The sequence below is a fragment of the Bubalus bubalis genome, chromosome 1, assembly GCF_019923935.1.
Source record: "Bubalus bubalis isolate 160015118507 breed Murrah chromosome 1, NDDB_SH_1, whole genome shotgun sequence".
In the NCBI taxonomy this organism is placed as follows: domain Eukaryota; kingdom Metazoa; phylum Chordata; class Mammalia; order Artiodactyla; family Bovidae; genus Bubalus; species Bubalus bubalis.
Genome location: NC_059157.1, coordinates 162,710,862 through 162,728,318, shown reverse-complemented (window position 1 = coordinate 162,728,318; position 17,457 = coordinate 162,710,862). Strand labels below are relative to the sequence as shown.

At 33.4% G+C, this 17,457-nt stretch overlaps 1 protein-coding gene across 5 annotated transcripts in view; it reads left to right on the top strand.

Moving 5' to 3' along the window:
- The window catches only part of TSC22D2 (TSC22 domain family member 2), a 51,862-nt gene that overhangs the window by 19,070 nt on the left and 15,335 nt on the right, over positions 1 to 17,457 (top strand). For 3 of the 5 annotated variants that reach the window (XR_006552365.2, XR_006552360.2, XR_006552364.2), the window contains one exon: positions 6,712 to 6,870. The exons of the other annotated variants lie outside the window; for them this stretch is intronic. The gene's annotated coding sequence lies outside the window, so the exon portion shown is untranslated. The remainder of the gene's footprint in view (positions 1 to 6,711; positions 6,871 to 17,457) is intronic. 5 annotated transcript variants of the gene reach the window in all.

The following is a 17,457-nucleotide window of genomic DNA, read 5'->3' as shown; positions in this document are numbered from 1 at the left end:
AATACTGGGGCGAGTTGCCATTTCCTTCTCGAGGGGATCTTCCAAGGATTAGTGAAATCCTTGACATAGGGATCAAACTTTGGGTAGATCCAGCTTTGAAGGGAAATCCTTTACCACTGAGTTACCTGGGAAGCCCCAGAATTTGGTCATGCAGAGTTAAAGGACTGAGAAGGCACATTCCGGTTAGAGGAAATACTGTGAACCACTGTGGACCTATATGGTAAGGATGGTTAAATTTGATTGGTGCGTAAAACATTTGAAGATAACAGGGAAAAGATGGTAGATTCGTTAGAGACCAAAGATACTAGGAAGGTAATGAAGGTCTGAATTAGGCAATAGAGATGAACAAAGGGGCTTCCTAGGTGGTGCTAGCAGTAAAGAGCCTGCCTGCCAATGCCAGAGATATTAGAGACATGGATAGGTTCGATCCCTGGGTTGGGAAGATTTCTTGGAGAAGGTAATGGCATTCCACTCCAATATTCTTGCCTGGAGAATCCCATGGACAGAGGAGCCTGGTAGGCTACAGTCCATAGAGCTGCAAAGAGACAAAGCTGAAGTGACTTGGTGTGCTCGCACTTATGAAAGGAAAAGTTGACGAAAGAATGGTTATCAGAAGGTTAGAATTAAAGAATTCTGCTACTGATTAGGTATGACAGGGAAACAGTCAAATTTGACTTTGTCAGACCTAACTGAAGGAATAGTGGTACCATTACTAGTATTAGTGAAATAGTTGGTTTGGGAAGAAGAAAATAGTAATGAGATTTTGCTTTGAGCTGAAGAGCCAGTGGAAGGTCAAAGTGGAAATATTCAGGGTACAGCCCTAGCTGCAAACCCGCAGATTGGTAGAGAAGTTAAGGCTAGAAGAGATTGAAGAATCTTTTATTTATTTGTTTCTTAGTTTATATTATTTTATTCTAGAATTCAGGCTTTAGGAAAGGCTCATGTTTTCTAGGAGCAGAGTAGTGGAAAGGGGGCAGGCCAGGAGGACAGGCCTTGGGCAACACTATCTACATTTAGAGAACGAGGGAAACTTTGAAGATAAGTCGTCTTAGAGACTAAAAGATTGTAAGAATATTAATTCTTACCCAAAAAGAAGGGAAAATGTTTGAATCTGTACTTTGAAAGTTTCAGAAAAATTACAAGAATAATACTGTTGACTCTTAATGCAGGGATAAATGGGGTAACCAACCTTCTATGCATGAAAATTCCCATGTAACTTATAGTCAGCTCTCCATAGCCACAGAGTTCCTCCGTATCTGTGATTTTGTATACGTGGATTCAACCAACCTTAGACTGTGTAGTGCTGTAGTATGACTATTGGAAAAATCCACATATTAAGTGAACCCACACAGTTCAAATCCATATTGTTCAAGAGTCAGCTGTACAAAAGCATTTCAGTAATCTTAACAGATTTGACATTTGTGAGCATTTAGTCACACTTGCTTTATCACCCTAACATACTGTTTAGGAACCATTTAAGAGTAACTTGCAGATACCATATTCATTAATCCCCATATACTTTAGCATATATTTCCTACTATGTAAAAATAGTATAGCTACCAAATTCAGATTTGTTAGACTTACCTAATACGTAACATACAGTTCATGTACACATTCTGTTGGTTGTCCCAGTAATGTCCTTTATGACCATTCTTTACCTGATCAAAGAGCCTAAAAAGATCACAGATTACATTTAATTATGAAACATTTGTCTTTTTTCCTCCTGTCTTATATAAATAAATATTGTATCAGTCTTCTTTAAGATTGTTTAAATAGTCACTAAAAAAGGAAGTGTCAGTGTTCTGCTTGAATAACAGGGGAAAATGCATCTGCCTTTTTACAGATGCGTGTCTTTTTACAGTCTATGTTACAGGGGTTGGAAAGGAGAGAGATGAAAGGGTGTGCTGACTAGAATCCAGCTAAAACAACTACTGGGATTGGAGAAGTTTTTAAGAATAGTATTTCTTAAAGTTTAGTAACGAGCAGCAAAGAAAGAACATGCAGATATTAATGAGGGTATATCCCTTACAAGAGAAATTGAGGTATATTCATATACCCGTTTTTTCTGTACTATGGTTTTTATACATTAAGCTGGGATTTTAATTAAGTAGAGAAAAATAGTATAATTTGAAGACATTTCTTACTCACCACTTCGGTTTACAAAATACGTGCTTGCTGTCCTTTATAGTCTGTTTTATCCTCCAAGTTTTATTGCAATAGTTGCCTAAGGTGGATTGTTTGCTGCCAGATTTTTAACCATAGATCTGTATCTCATTGTCTGAAGTGGTGTTTCAGTGGATCCTAAGCATTTGTTCTCCTGTCAGCTTTTCTGTGACTAATGGGAATGGGACACCTGACATGCTGATACTATTTTCAGCACGTGACTGGACTTCAGAATTGGTGATGAGAAATTATTAACTGCTCATCGATTATAATATGCTTCTTTGTGCATGTGCTTACCGCCTTCCTCTTTAGTTAGTAAATTTTCTCCATATAAGTCGCCACAACCTACCTGCTCTGAAAGGTCATGACAGTTATTCTTAGGATGAAACTTGAAAAGCAGTTTTAAAACATGGAAATAGTTGGTAAGGTCTCTTTATTATTGTTGATATTAATTGTTTAACTTTTCACCGAATAGATTTTAAGTAAATCAAACCCTTGAACAGAACAATGTGTGTGTAATTTGCTAAACCCATCTCTTTTTTTCCTACAGAATCTAGAACTCTGTAGCAAAGCTTTTTAAGAAAAGACTCTGACTGAATGAATTTGTTCAGATGACAAGGAAATTCAAATATAGCCTGAAATTGTTGAACCAGATCAAACATACAACATCTGTTTGGAGGTTTTTTTCCATTCTAGTTCCTAAGAGTTTAAAAATATGAATTCATACCTCTTCTATGTACTGAAACCTGCAGACACCTTGGCAACCTATTGAGAAGAAAGAAATATTAAGTGGAATTACTTTAATATTTTTATTTTCAGCAAGATTTGGGTTTGTAGGTAGTTAGACAAGAGAAATGACTGATTCCATTCCAGCTGACATTCTTTGTGTGTGTGCATGTACTTGTACTAATATTCTAAATCATGCATATCAGGAAATGTGTTAGATTTTTGTGATTGCCATAGATCATTTATATGCATTTGCTACCAGATAATAGCGTCTATGTTTAGGTTTCACTTGACGACTTCTAAAATATTTTCCACGTTTGACAAGTAAATTTAGATAGATGGTAATAATTTAGAATATGTATTCATTGATAGATATCCTCAAATAGCATTTTTATGCTGTTTTGTTTCCTGGTTATTGTCAAAGTGTAAAGATTTTAGTTATAAATAGGAAAAGATTTGGAGGGTCCGCATGGTATTTTTTTTAGTTTTTAATTTAATTGTGATATTTGGCATGGAAATAGTGGTGGTGTAACCTATATCCTGGAAGCCAAAAACATCTTTCTACATGTCTACTTGGTGGTAATATCAAGGTAAAGAAGTATTCTCCTTCTAGCCCTGTGCACTATTAAAAGGAGAACAAGAAGGGAAAAAGAGTTGTTGTGTTTGACTAATCTCACTCCTGTTCACAGTGTCTATTAACCATTAATCTTCAGAAAATTTCTGTATTTACAGCAGCTGTTTCTTAGATATTACTTAGTCCAGAAAATGTTGCTAAATACATGTCTGGAATGGTCATAACATAGTTTGTTTCACAAAATTAGATGTTAAGTCTTACACATAACGTGATGATATTTAAAATTTTAAGAACAGTTCTATTTGCTTTATGTTAACTGTTCTTAACAAAGCTCAAAGTCAAATATGCAGCTTTCTGTTAACAAAGCCTGCAGAATGTTATTGCATATATTTGAGTAATACATTGCTGGCTTCCACTTACTTTGTTTTTCCATTTTTATCTTCTCCCACCCCCAATTTCAATTTTTTGTTTTTTTTTTTTTTTGGTATCCCGTATAAACTTTTTTTTTTAAAGAGAAGTATAAATCATTGTGAGTAAACATGATAGATCGGTCTATAACTATCTTGTTAAAGCTCATTTTCCCAAAGCTATATTATTTTTATATGTTAATTTCTTGAAACACTGTCTTTCCAGTATTCTTATTCTACTAGGTACATTTGGACCGATTTTTTTCCCATAAGTTTATCTTTGATATTTCTAGCCTGGTTTCTCTTATACATATGGGAAGTCCGTATGTAATTATCAGGGGCATGAGGGGTTGCTCCATATCCCCCCTTTCTCCATTAAAAAATAAGCATTTCTGACCTTTTAAAGAGAAGCAAGCATTGATTTTTATAATGTGTAGGAAATCTCAGAACCATGTAGTGAACTTTTTAAAGAATTGTTGTTTATACTTTAAAAGTGAAATTTTGTACCAAAAGAAGCTAAGCATATGCATTCAAATAGCAAGTTCCTTTAGGAACTCATATATAGATTTGTCTGATTTCACTTACAAGTTTTCAAATAATGACTTGGAAATTGCAAATGGTCTACCTCTTTGCCCCTGTGCTCACTCTTTTATTCTGTTAATATAAGTTTGCCATAAAATTAGCTAAATGATGGTAAACTTTAGCCTGGTTCTTGCTGGGCTAAAAGAACATTTAATAGCTCATTCTCAGTTCAGTAGAAATTTTTTCCTCAAAAATTAAAGAATGAAGTGATAACTATAGGAAATATTCAAGATTTGTTTTTTATAGCAATCTTGCCAGAAGATTATGAATAACTTCTAAATATTCACTTTTAGAATTCTAAGTTAAATTTTAAAGGATATCTAATTAATCTTAACTCTTTTCATCTACAAGCACTTCATTTACTCAATTTTATTTCAAATTTTTAATAAGAATTTCCTACATGTTAGAATTTAGTGATTGAAACTCTTCAGTTGTGAGCCTTGTTCTTGGTAGGAACTAATTTTGAGAATGCATGCTTGGGGAAAAATTGACACAGAAGTTGTGTATATTTTTAATGTGTACAACTCATACATCCTAAATTTCCCATACATTTGTATGGTGCACGCCACCTTAAAGTACCATTTTTATAAGTGTCACAGTACAAATAATTAAATCTGCTTTATATGGCTGGTTTAATTCTATCTTTCAGAGATTTTTTTCCAGGCATTTATCATGACAGTGCTTTTTGTTGGTAGGTCCTTTACTAAAAGACCGAGTAGTCTGCCATTTAAATGACCAGTGCATCAAAGTCTTACAGACAAGCAGCTTACCAGCATTACTGATTATATAGTTCAGGAACCATTTACTTTGCTAAATATGGCTGTGTATTGTATCTTCTCATGGGACTTGTCCCTCAAAAGAGTAAATCATTAAAGTAACTTATTTTGTGTTTTAAATTATGGTAGAATTTTGGTTGATAGGAGATGAGAGTTGCATAAAAACATTCTAAAAGCATTTTGATAGTAATGTTGATGAAATGACCACAACCTTCAACTATTATTTATCCTAATAAATATGGATTTTTGCCTTCACCAGGTGATTACATTGTAAGGCTGTCCTTTGAAAATAAAATCTTTGATTTTGTTGAAGTCAAATGTGTTGTCAGGTTACATTTGGAAAGGTTATATTTGTAAACTGAAAAAATTCAAGTAGACCTTCAGATTATATAGAAGACTTTTAAATGACCGTGTGTATTTAATAGAAAATTTAACATTAAAAGTTAAAATCTATACCAACATAACTCCAGCCCCCTATATTTGGGTCAAATATCTCTGGAGATGGCTGCAGAGTTTCCTTTACGATGCTGTCTTTGAGTTTTTTATAACTGCACATCTAATCTTCCTCAATAAGGGCTTTCCTCTTTCCCCCTCCCCTTTACCTCATTATGCCATTTTATTTAGGGGTTTGATGTAGGCAGAAATGTGCCCATAAATGTGTGGGTTGCCTTTCTATGGATTACTGCCGACTAAATATATAAATCAACATTCTTATCAAACAAAATTCAAGCAGAAAATTATAATATTACCTTCTAATGATTAAAACAGGTGCCCAATTGAAAGCTTTTTTATAAACATGTAATAAATTTAAGATTATATTCTCAATGAAGTAATTTTTACAATTATTTAATCTTCCTATCCCCATATTTTCTTCCATGCCCATAGGGACTTAGCAGCAGCAGCGGCATACACAGATGAGCAGTAGGATTACTTTCGAGTAGGATACATTGTTATATCTATTACATAAAACACGTACTAAAATTTTATTCTTTCCATCGTGTTGTCTAATTTTAAAACTGGGGATGATAAAGATAGACTTGGATTTAGGTATTAAGTTGAATGCCGTCTTGAGCATTTAATGATTCATATAGATTATTACTGATCCAGCCATCTGTGCTGTGTAAGTCTAGAAACTGGTATGGTTGTGGACCAAACAGTATAACTCAAGTGCCATTCTGCAGGACTACAAAGCTATCTGTACCAGGTTATGGTGTTAAATCATAATTTCTGGATCATGATCTTGAGCCTTTGATGGGTTACATTTCTACTTGACTCTTTACTGACAAGTATTCCTGATGGCCTGAAAGTCCATGTTATTTAAAGCTTGAAGTATCCAGATCAAATATGAAATTATATTACATTAAAAAAAAAAGTTAAGTACAAAATATCAGTTGTGTAATCATGGTAGAACATAAACCTTTGCTATAAAAGATTTTTAAAGGCTATTTGATTAAAACACTTATTTACTTAAACTCTTTGCTAGAATTTTTTTTAGAATTCAGCATCGGAGGAGGAATGTGACATAATAATGATCGAAAGCCGAAAGTTTAAAAGTTGTGATGCCCTCACATGGTTGAAGGGTTATTCTAGCTTCTAAGGACTGAATGTTGTCCACAAGAGTGTCTCATCAGGTCATAAATTGGTAAGACTTAATGGATTAGATTTTATGTATTATACCTGATGTTATTGTATTGAGATGAATATTTATGAACAAACTGAGCACATTGTATAACGTAAGAGTATAGTATTAAATATATACGTTAAAACTTGGAATTTTTAATACTTGGAGTATATAATCCTTTCAGGCTGTATCTTTGCAGTGGTGTTTAATAAACAGTTTAAAAAATAAAGTGACATCCTATATCATAGTATGATTATTTAAATATTGCTATCGCATCTGCTGTAGATGCTTACAATATAATTAGGGACCCCATATACCTTCTAGTTAATATCCCAAGAAATATTTGAGAAATACTAATCTTTTATAAAAGTTTTACATCCATTTTTTTCATAAAATATAATTTAATTACTTATAGGATTTTATTTTTCATAAAAAAGGCATTTTTCATGCTGTCTCTAAAAATAAAAGCTGAAGAAACTCTCTCAGTTCTTGAGAATACCTAAGATGATAATATCAAATGAAAATAATATATCAGAAGTCATTATACATTATTTGTATACCCTGAAAAAACATTTCCTTTCAGAATTGTGTTCTGCTTAGAAAGCAGAAATTTGTAAACTTGTGTTATAATAGGTCTTCTAATTTTGCTTGGTTTTACATAGCTGTATTTTGTAGGGGAACTCTGAAAATAATATGGTTTAGATTAGGATAATACAGTTTAGATTTAGGATATCTTAATCCTCAACCTGATCATCATATTTTTCATATGAAGAAAAAGAATCTATGTTAAGATATATTTCCAAGGTTATACAGAAAATATTAGAATTAATATTTTTCATTAAAATATGGTACACACATTTTGCAAGCCTGTCAGATATTTGAAAAGCGTCATCTAAATAGACTATGGTATCTATTTCTAACCTTAATCTTAATCAGAAGTATGTTATTCTTTTGTACATATTCATACTAATTCTTTTTAATTATATTCTAAATTGCTTCAGATAACAGTATTCCATGACTTAATTTTGATGAGATTTTGTATATAAACTTAAAAGTTTCTTAAACCAGTAATAGCAATCAGTGGTAGTCTGGAAGGAAATACAACAAACTAATAGCAGTTGTCCCTTATTCTATATATGTTTTTCATTTTATTTTTTAATACGTTCTAATTTCTTTAGTAAGATATCTATATTTAGTAGTCAGTGGGTAGGCTTCAGAGGGTCATGAAGCCTGTGGAATTTTGGGTAGAACATTATGTATGTTTTCAGTGAAAGGTTCAGAGCATTTGCCAGGTTTTCAAAAATAGTTGGGTAACATTGCTAGTGAATGTTTGTGTCTAAGGAACAGGCCTTGTTAGACACCCAAATACGTGACTTATGAAAGAAATTTTTAATGAGTACACTAATCTGTAACTCTTACTGATATTTATCCAAGGCTAGTTTATTATGAGTGATCGTTAGACTGATGGAACAAATCAGAGCCTAATTGCTTTTAGTTTAGAGTATATCCTTTCAGTCTCTGTGATCAAGTGCTGATTGAATTTCTCCACAGAGTAGTTGTTTTTTTTGCTACTTAGGGATTACTATATGTCAGGGACTGCTAAGTAAAAATACGCAACATGATAACATGCCAAGTATTTTTGATCTGTTATTTCATTTAATTTTCACAGCAGATGTATATATACTATCAATAGCCTCAGCTTATAGAGAAGGAAAGTGAAAACTTAGATTAAGGAACTTTCTCAGGTCACATAGCCATTAAATGGTGAAACTAGGGTTCAGATCTAGCTTTCTAAGTGGAATCTGGGCTCTCAGTTGTATGCAGGTCTAGAGAGTAACCCTGGTAAACTTGAAGGATAAGATAAGGGAGAATATCATATTGTATGAAGATATGAATACATAATTTTTATTTCCTTTGAATTTTAGTAGCAGGGGGTCATCCTCATTATAAAAGCATCTTTTAAGGCACTTGCCAAAAAATAAATTTGTTAGGTTGCTTACTATCTAAAATTGTTTATTGCATTGTAAAATAACATCCACTTAAATTTAATGCTTATAATTATAAACAAGTATATATGTATTAGAAAGTTTTAGTACTTACTGGAGTAGTATTATACTAAGTGTAACCATTAAGGAGTTCACCCTTTAGTATTTAGGATCTATAAATAGGAAACACCATCAGCAGTTTAAAAAGCTACTTCAGACTGCAAATTTTGGGATAGGGAGATGAGTCAAATGTAAAACCCCCTGCTAAGCTACATCACATTTGCCCTTAGTTGTGAATGACCATTAAGAAACCTATTTTATATTTACTTTTAAAATATTTATGTAACATTTATTTTTTGGGGGTTGGAAAAACAGGATTTTTTTTGTTGAGCAACTACTTGGTGCAAGTCCTTTTCATTGGTTTAATTTTATCTTCAGATGAACTCCAAACCTTATAACCTTTAGCCTGTTTTTAAGTGTTTGTAACAGAGTTCCTGTGTCTAAATATGGCTTAATAAATCTATGATAATATTACTGCTTAAAGCAAAAACAAATGAAACTGTACCTTACTAATACAAATTATGTAGTTAATGTGTTAAGTATTTACCATGTGCCAGACACAAATACATTATCTCACTGAATCCTAGCATCTGGTCCTATTTATTATCCTTTGGAGAGGCTAAATAATTGGTGTGAAGTCATATCGTAAAATCAAATGCGATTCAAACCTGGGTATGACTTCAGAGCAAAAACCTTTTATTTGGTACCACTTCTGAGTCTAGAATTATAAATCTGAGTTAGAAGGGAATGTAGTGGCCACTTAGTCAAACCATTTGTCTTATACTTGAATTATGTCTACCACATACCTTCCAAGTTGTCATCTAGCCTTTGAACACCTCCAGTGATGTTTATCTTAGCTTCCTGGTCTTCTTTCTTTTTCCATTTCATGTTTAAACCTTTATAAACCCTTGTTGTGTAGCAGAGACTCTAAAATGTGAAGCAGAAAAAATACCTTGCCATCATTTAAAGATTTAGTAGAGAGGTTAGGTTCATGTAAAAATGTAAGCTGTACTACAAATTCTATGGAAACATTGAACTGAGAATATTCTGTAGTTCTGTTAGTTTTCATAGCAGCTGTAGTCAAGAATATGGGTTCCAGTTCATGGCCATGAGTCATGGTTTTTAGTTCTGAAGCTCTTTTTCAGTGGATAAGGAAACATTGCTTAACATCTTAGAGATCGCAGGATGTTTCCTCTCTTCCTAATTGTTGATTCTAGAGGTGATACAAGGGTTTCATGGGACTCCTTTATATGTGCATTGATCCCCAGTATAAAAAGAGTGAAGTATATCTGAATTTCTTCAGAATCCTGGATCTACTTCACTTAGAACTTTTACTTGTTCATGATACACACTTAAAGACATGACAGTTTGAGTTGTCAGCTTTCTCTGACCTGACCAAACCAGCAAGCTTTTAACTCCTCTTTCCACTTTCAGGATAGCCTTTGGTTTCGTTTTCTTCTTCCCTATGATTGAATTTTAAAGTCCAACTTTATTTTCCACAAAGTCTACTATGACTTTGTCATCCCCATAGAACTGCTAAATTTCACTGGCTTAATTTTGTCAGAAGTAACCTGAAAATCCATAGCACTGACTTTTCCTCATACTTAGAGTTTCTCTACTTTGGTTGCCTATGTTATATAGAAACTGTTACACTTTCTTCCTTTTCAGTGAATAACAACCAGATGAAAGGAATATCAGAAAAAAGTTTATTGGCTTTTTATTTAAGCTGACTTTGTCAGGGAGGAAAAAAAATTCTAATGAAGTCTTCTCTTTATTATTATGTTCCTGTGATATCTTTAGTTTCTAACAGTTTAAGTATCTGGTTGATTTCTTAACTCTTTTTCCCAGCAAGTAAGCTCAACTTGCCATAAGTTCATGTTGAACTTACAAAATATAATTAGATAATATATTAAATACTATATGTTTTATTCCATCCTTTATTCAGTTAAATGTTCAATATCAATTATATGCAGAGTGTTGTAATAAGTAGACCCTCGAGATAGACACAGTTCCTACCTTTAAGGTTTAATTCAAGGAAGAAGAACATTCAGTGAAGACAGCAAAAACAATTATTTATGGAAGAGTCAGAGGGATAGGGCCTATTGGCAAGAAAGGAAGAGGGCAAAGATTATGTTGGTAAAGCATACCATTTCATTTTATTATCTCTAGAATTTAAATTGATTTAACAAATTTCAGGTCATGATGTAAGTCTAGAAACCATCATAAAAATTTTACATAAATTGATGTGTACAAACTATTGTAAAGTTCTGTCACTAGTCATGTCTATTTTATAGAATTGTTATTGCCTGTAATAATTCAGGATATGGATCTAGGTTGAAATAAGAAAAAGCAGGGAGTCCCTGGTTGGTCCAGTGGTTAGGACATGACAGTTTCACTGCCAAGGGCGCAGATTAAAAAGAAGAAATGAGAAAAAGTAATTAGCTGTTAAAACTTTTGCCACTGAAGATGTGCATTTTTTACCGCATTTCTCCATGAGTGAGAAAACCTTGTAACCCTTTAAATTTTATAATACTGCTACTTTATACTTTTCTTTATTGTCCCAGAATCCCTTTTTGAGTTAAGTAATTCTAAAGCAGTGATTCTCAACTAAGGGAAATGTAGTTTAGAAGCAAAACAACACTTTATCCCACTCTTTTGAGTTTTTAGTAATATTGTTGAAATGTCATGTAACACATATTTTTGGTTAAACTGGCTTTTGGAAGTTTTTATGTTGGGTTAAACTGATTAAGTTATATTTTAGTGGCTTTTGGAAAAGTTTTTTTACAGTAAGTTAAGATTATTTATATCTAAGCAATGAAACTTTAAGATCCTATCAAAGATCAAAGAATTTTACTAATGTTCAATTCACAGGAATGCTGTGCTTCATAAACGTTGATGTGAATTTAAATCTCAAGTCAAACAATTATTATTAGCATATATTTTGTGACTGCATTGAATCTTTAACAAAGAGTACAAAATAATCAAAGAAGTACAAAGAAATCAAGTAGATTTAAAGCGTAACTAGCATTATTTTTCTTTGGGAAAGACCATAAAGGCTGTTTCTTAATACTAATCATAATTTTTGTTTATACCTTACTGCTTCATTTTTAATCCAAGATACACTGGGATAGTAAACCTTAAACACTGTCAAAATCCAAATTGATCCAAACAATAGAAGGAACAAAAAAATTTTAAGTACTACTATTGTAAAAAGTCTCATATAATCCTTACAGCAATCCTTTATGGTAGGTACAAACCATGACCCATTTTACAGATAAGGAAACGGGTTTCAGTTGTTAACTTGGTAAGAGCACCTCATTAGTAAGTAGTGGAGTTGGGATTTTAAAAACGAGCTTGTCTAATTCTAAAGCCTATGTTCTTAAACCTCTTTATTACTCTTGGAGAATTCAGCCTTTTGCTTAGGCAGCTACTAAGAAGTCAACTGTCTTACCCCAGAGTGAAGCAGAGAGCAAAAGACAGTTAAGCCAAACGGTAGTGAAGTGACAACCTAGACAGTTTTAAATCTTCAGGGCATGCCTTCACAGTACTCTTCTTAGATTTGTTGAAGATGAGCAACTTAATTCTTTGCTCAAACCCAGGCCAACCTATATTTTTAAAACATCCCAAATGCAAAGCATTAATTGATACATTAAAAGTAAAACAGACCAGATTTTTTTCCCCTGATACAGTATTCTCTTCACTTTATTGAAGGGTAATGACCATGCTTGGAGCTGTCCCTTTAGTCTAATTCATAATGAAGCAATGATCTCTTTAAAAACCTCATGATACTTTTACTTTTATTCTTCTGGGTTTATCCCTATTTTGAAACAGTTCCTTGATAACCTCCATTCTTATTTATTACTATTCTTGGACTTTGGGGACAGATTAGAAAGGGATATAATATGGTAAAGAAAGGTTAATTTTTAACCTGGGAACAAAAGCTGAGTTTTAGCCAGATAATCCTAATGGTTAACCTGATACAGTTTTACTTTGTCAAATATATTGTCCATAGAATCACGCTTTTTCTATAAAAGCTTTTTTAAATAACATCTCTGCAGGCATAAATGAAGAGATTAGCTGTAAGACAAGCAAAAATTATGATCTCTTCACTGATATTTGACATTTGATATTGAAGGGGATAGTCTCATTTTGACTCATTTGGTTAGGTCTCATTGTGGAAATGGGATTGAGAGGATTTGTTCAAGAATAGCTGCTTAGTTTAAAAAATTAATATGTGGAATGCTTGAGAAAGAAGAGACAATTATGAGTCTATTCAGTGAAAGAAATAATTAGCTTTCTCAAGAAAGGGTAGTTTCTTCCCAGCCCTTCTTCTGTAGCTTTTTACCTGCTGATCTTCTCCAGTGTCCTGGCCCTATTTGTCTTCACTCTTTAACTAGGCTTATCTCTCACAGTTTGAGCTGCCTACCACATTCTGACAACTCTCAAATCTAGACTCCTTGCCAGAGACTACTCTATAGAGTTCTACATACCTATTCCTAGTAACCTTATTTCTCAACTTTTGTTTCTCCATCGTGATCTATATCCTAGAGTCAGCAGTCCCAAATGTAGCTTAAAATGTCTCATTTCCATCTGCAAGTTTCTTTGCCACTCCCCACCCCTCAAAAAATCTTAACAATCTTACTTATGACACATTAACTATCTCCCCACTCCTGAGTTGCTCCATACTAAAAACTACATTCTTGGTGTTTTCTATGTTATAGGTGACTCTCATTTTTATCATCCCTCTGATTTCTCAAAGATTCTCTGTGCTTGAGTTATAAAACTTTCATTTTCCCTTGCTTAATCCCTGTGACCGAGCATTTTGCAGTGTCTCGCTATTCCCTTTACTCCTTTACTTCCTTGGGTAACTTTTTTAAGACTTGTCTTGAATGTTACTATCCTTTCTTCTCACTGAATCTGCACCCCTCTTCCCTTCCCTCCCCTCCCATACCCACCCAAACACACACACCACCACATTGAAGTAGTTAGGGTGTTTCATAAGTCTCTAAAACTAAATGATGAAGGAAAAAAGCCCAATAAGAGTAACTTGCCTCTGGACATAGTAAACCTGAGGTGAGGCTAAGTTGCAATGTATATTTGCTAATTCCACATCTAGTGGTCTTCTGTGATGAACACTGTCTAACTTCATGTTCTTCACCCAATATTTGTTGAGCATTGTGTGTGTGCAGAGGAGACAGATTCGATTTTTATTTTTTTTTTTTACAAAAGTGTCATCTAGAAAGGTAAATGTTACTGAGATTTGGCTATTAGGAAATAAGAGGCAGAAGTTTGTTCAGGATTTATCACCTGTTACCACCAAAGGTATTTGAATTACCTAGGTGTATGGATTATTTCATTAATATTAGCAAGAACATACAGCAAGTTTAGTTTCAAATTGAAAATGAGAAATGAGAGTAAGGAATGTTTCCTCAATTATTTGTTTTGTGTTTGGTTAAAATAGTAGTGTTACCCAAGTTTATTAAATACCAAGGAATGTTGGAAAAGTTTTGCTGTTAAGTGTAGGAAATGATTTGGAGGTGATCCAGTACAGCTACTTTGTGTTACAACTTTACGGAAAAAAAGGCCCCAGAGTCAGCATAGCAGATAAGGTATTCAGGACTCAAATTCCAAGTATACAGGTTTTGAGTCTTCAGTCGTATAGCACTGTTTATTAAATGTCTGCCAGCCCCATGGTAGATTGTTAGGGCTTTGTGTGGTAGGAGATTGATGAAACTGGTAGAACACACCCTAGATGCAGAGTGCTGCAAGTGTAGTGTGAAGCATGACTTACTGTTATTACTTCTGGACGAGTTACAGAAGGCTTTCCAGAAGAGAAAATATTTGCACAGAAAGCTCTAAAAGAATGGTAGAGTATTTAGAGAGTGAAAAGCAGTATCAACAAAGAGAATAAAAGTAAACCGCGGAGCATCTTGAGGAGTTTAGGCTTTTCAGTTCAAAAGCTACAGGCATTTGGAGTTGGGGGGAGGTGAGGTGGGATAATGTAAAGGTTAGCATTAGAGATACATATAGTAAGCTAGTTCCTGATTCTTCCCCCACTTTTCCTGCCACACACACTTTGGCCCATTTGTATGTGATTGCCAAAGAATTCGAAGTTACTTTAAAAATTGTAGATGAATTTAGCTACATAAAAAGATTGTTTTATAATAGGCCCACTGCTAGGTAAAAATTTATTCAATGCTTCTTGGCCTCTGAAATGAAATGTAAATCTTAAAGAGCTTTACATTTTTGCTTTTATTGCCCTTGACATTGTTTTTTATTATGTTCTTTCTCCAGTTTTGTTCATTTTCATATACTTACACCATGAAAATTGCCTTAGTTGGTGACGGTGTTATTATTTACTCATAGTCAAAGGGAAGGAATGTCATATTGTTAACCATTTAAAGGAGAATTGATCTTAACTACAAAATGGCTGTTAAACGTAGTCCTTTCCCTGAAAGTCTTTTTCTTAATCTTTATCCTTCTCCTAACACAGCTGGAAAAATTTGAGCTTTTATGTGTTTGTAATGTCTTCATTCATATTAAGAATTTTTATTGACTTTTTCTCTTCTACTGAAGTTTTGTTTTTTGTAGGAAAGATAGGTCTTAAAATCAGTATCAGAAACCATAGAACTTTTACTAGGATAACCTATATGGTACTTTAATCACCAAATTCTGATATTTTTAGATGTTGATTAACTATCAGCTTCTATCCCGGCAGACTAAAAGGAATGGCTTTAGAATATCTAAAATGAATATATGGAACTATATCCACTATGTTATTTTTCAGCATAACTACGTTAAATAGGTTTTTGTTAGTTATTCTGAACATAAATTGGGAAAAATACCTTCCTAATCTCTCTCCTTCTTTTTTTACTCTCAGATACCAGCGTACATCTCAGTCTAGGTAATTGTCGGTCATATACTGTTTTCCCAGTCTCCAGGAAGTAAAGTTAGCCAGGACTGTAGTGTCAAATTTTAAATTTGGGCTTAAACACCTCCGTTATGTGTCCGCTGTAATTATGCTATCACCAAATTGCCAGTTGCTGCTTTGTAAACAGTAAAATGAAATCTCTTTCAAGAGAGTCTCCTTTAAATGTAAGCACTCCAACATTGGGGAAAATGCTACCCTCCTCCTACCCCTTTCTCACACCCTTCTTTTTTCAGTCTGACTCAGAGGAAGGAAATAACTTTTTCATTGTGTCAAACCTTGCCTTATGCTAGTCTATTAAGAAATAACAGTTAGTGCATAAGCTCATTTATCTTATGTAATTTATCTTATGTAGATATGATTTTTTCATGTACTTATTACATTTAAGTATTTAACTTGAAGTAATAGAATGTTAAACTTTCTTAGTGTATTGGAATGTTTGGACTGTAATGGTAAAATTGCTATGCTGTCTTCCTTTTATATAAGTCTCCTGACTAAATCTTTATATCTTCCATCTTGACTGTTTTTACAGAAAAATAGTTTGGCTAGTTTTTAAGTTGTTTCCTTAGAGTAGCTCAAGAAAAATATGTATCTAATTATATCAGAATTTTACTATCAAATAATAATTCCTCCAGAATATCATAACTTTGAAGTGTAAAAAGTAAAAAAGATCTTACCAATACTTTATTTGGAATTCATTTTTTAATGCAACACTGTGTAAGTTTATGTAGCCCGTTGTATCTTACATACTTATCCGAGAGACTTTTACAATTTAGTTACCAGCATCACTTTTAAACAGAAATAACTATACTGGGAGTTATGTTTTTAAGTGATTTTAGTTCACCCTAAGCCAAGGAAATAAATTTTGCAAATCACAAGTATCATGTATATTAATAGTTTCCTGTGTTAAACATAGTACCTAATCTTTCAGAAAGAAAAAGTTCCAAAAGCAAGTGGAGTTGTTGGTCCTCTTCCCTCCTTTCTTCCTTTCTTGTTTCCTGTCTGCCATTTGGTCATGTCTTACGTTCACACTGTAATAACTCCTTTATGAGTCATTTTCATTTTGGAAAATGTTTTTCAGTATTCTTCCAAGTGCGTGAAAGTAGCCTTCAATCCCTGTTCCCCTTGTGCCCGCCTTTACAAACAGATAACTTGCTTTGTGTGTGTTTCCGGTCTGTCTGCATATACAAGCAAGTACATAATCTCCCTCTTCACTTAAATGATAATGCATATACATCATACAGTTTCCATCTCAGTACACAGAACAGCATCTTTGTGGGTTTTTTTTTTTTCTCTTACTAAATGACTAGTATTAAATGAATGGCTATACCATGATTTATTTAAGCCCTTCCCTATTGCTAGTCAGAAACTTTGCTGTTACGAACAACGTTGTAATGAGTAGTTTTGTCAGTACATTTTTCCTATGTATGTAAAAATATCTGTTGGATAAATACCTACTTGTAGTATTGCTGACTTGAAGAGTGAGGGTGTGTATGTATGTGCAAAATTGATTAGATGTAACGAAATTGCTCTCTGTAAGGATTATACCATTATACCATTTTTCACCAGCACAGTAAGAGAAGGCCCATTTTCCCACAGCCTCACTAATTTTGTGTTAAATTTTAATATGTTTGC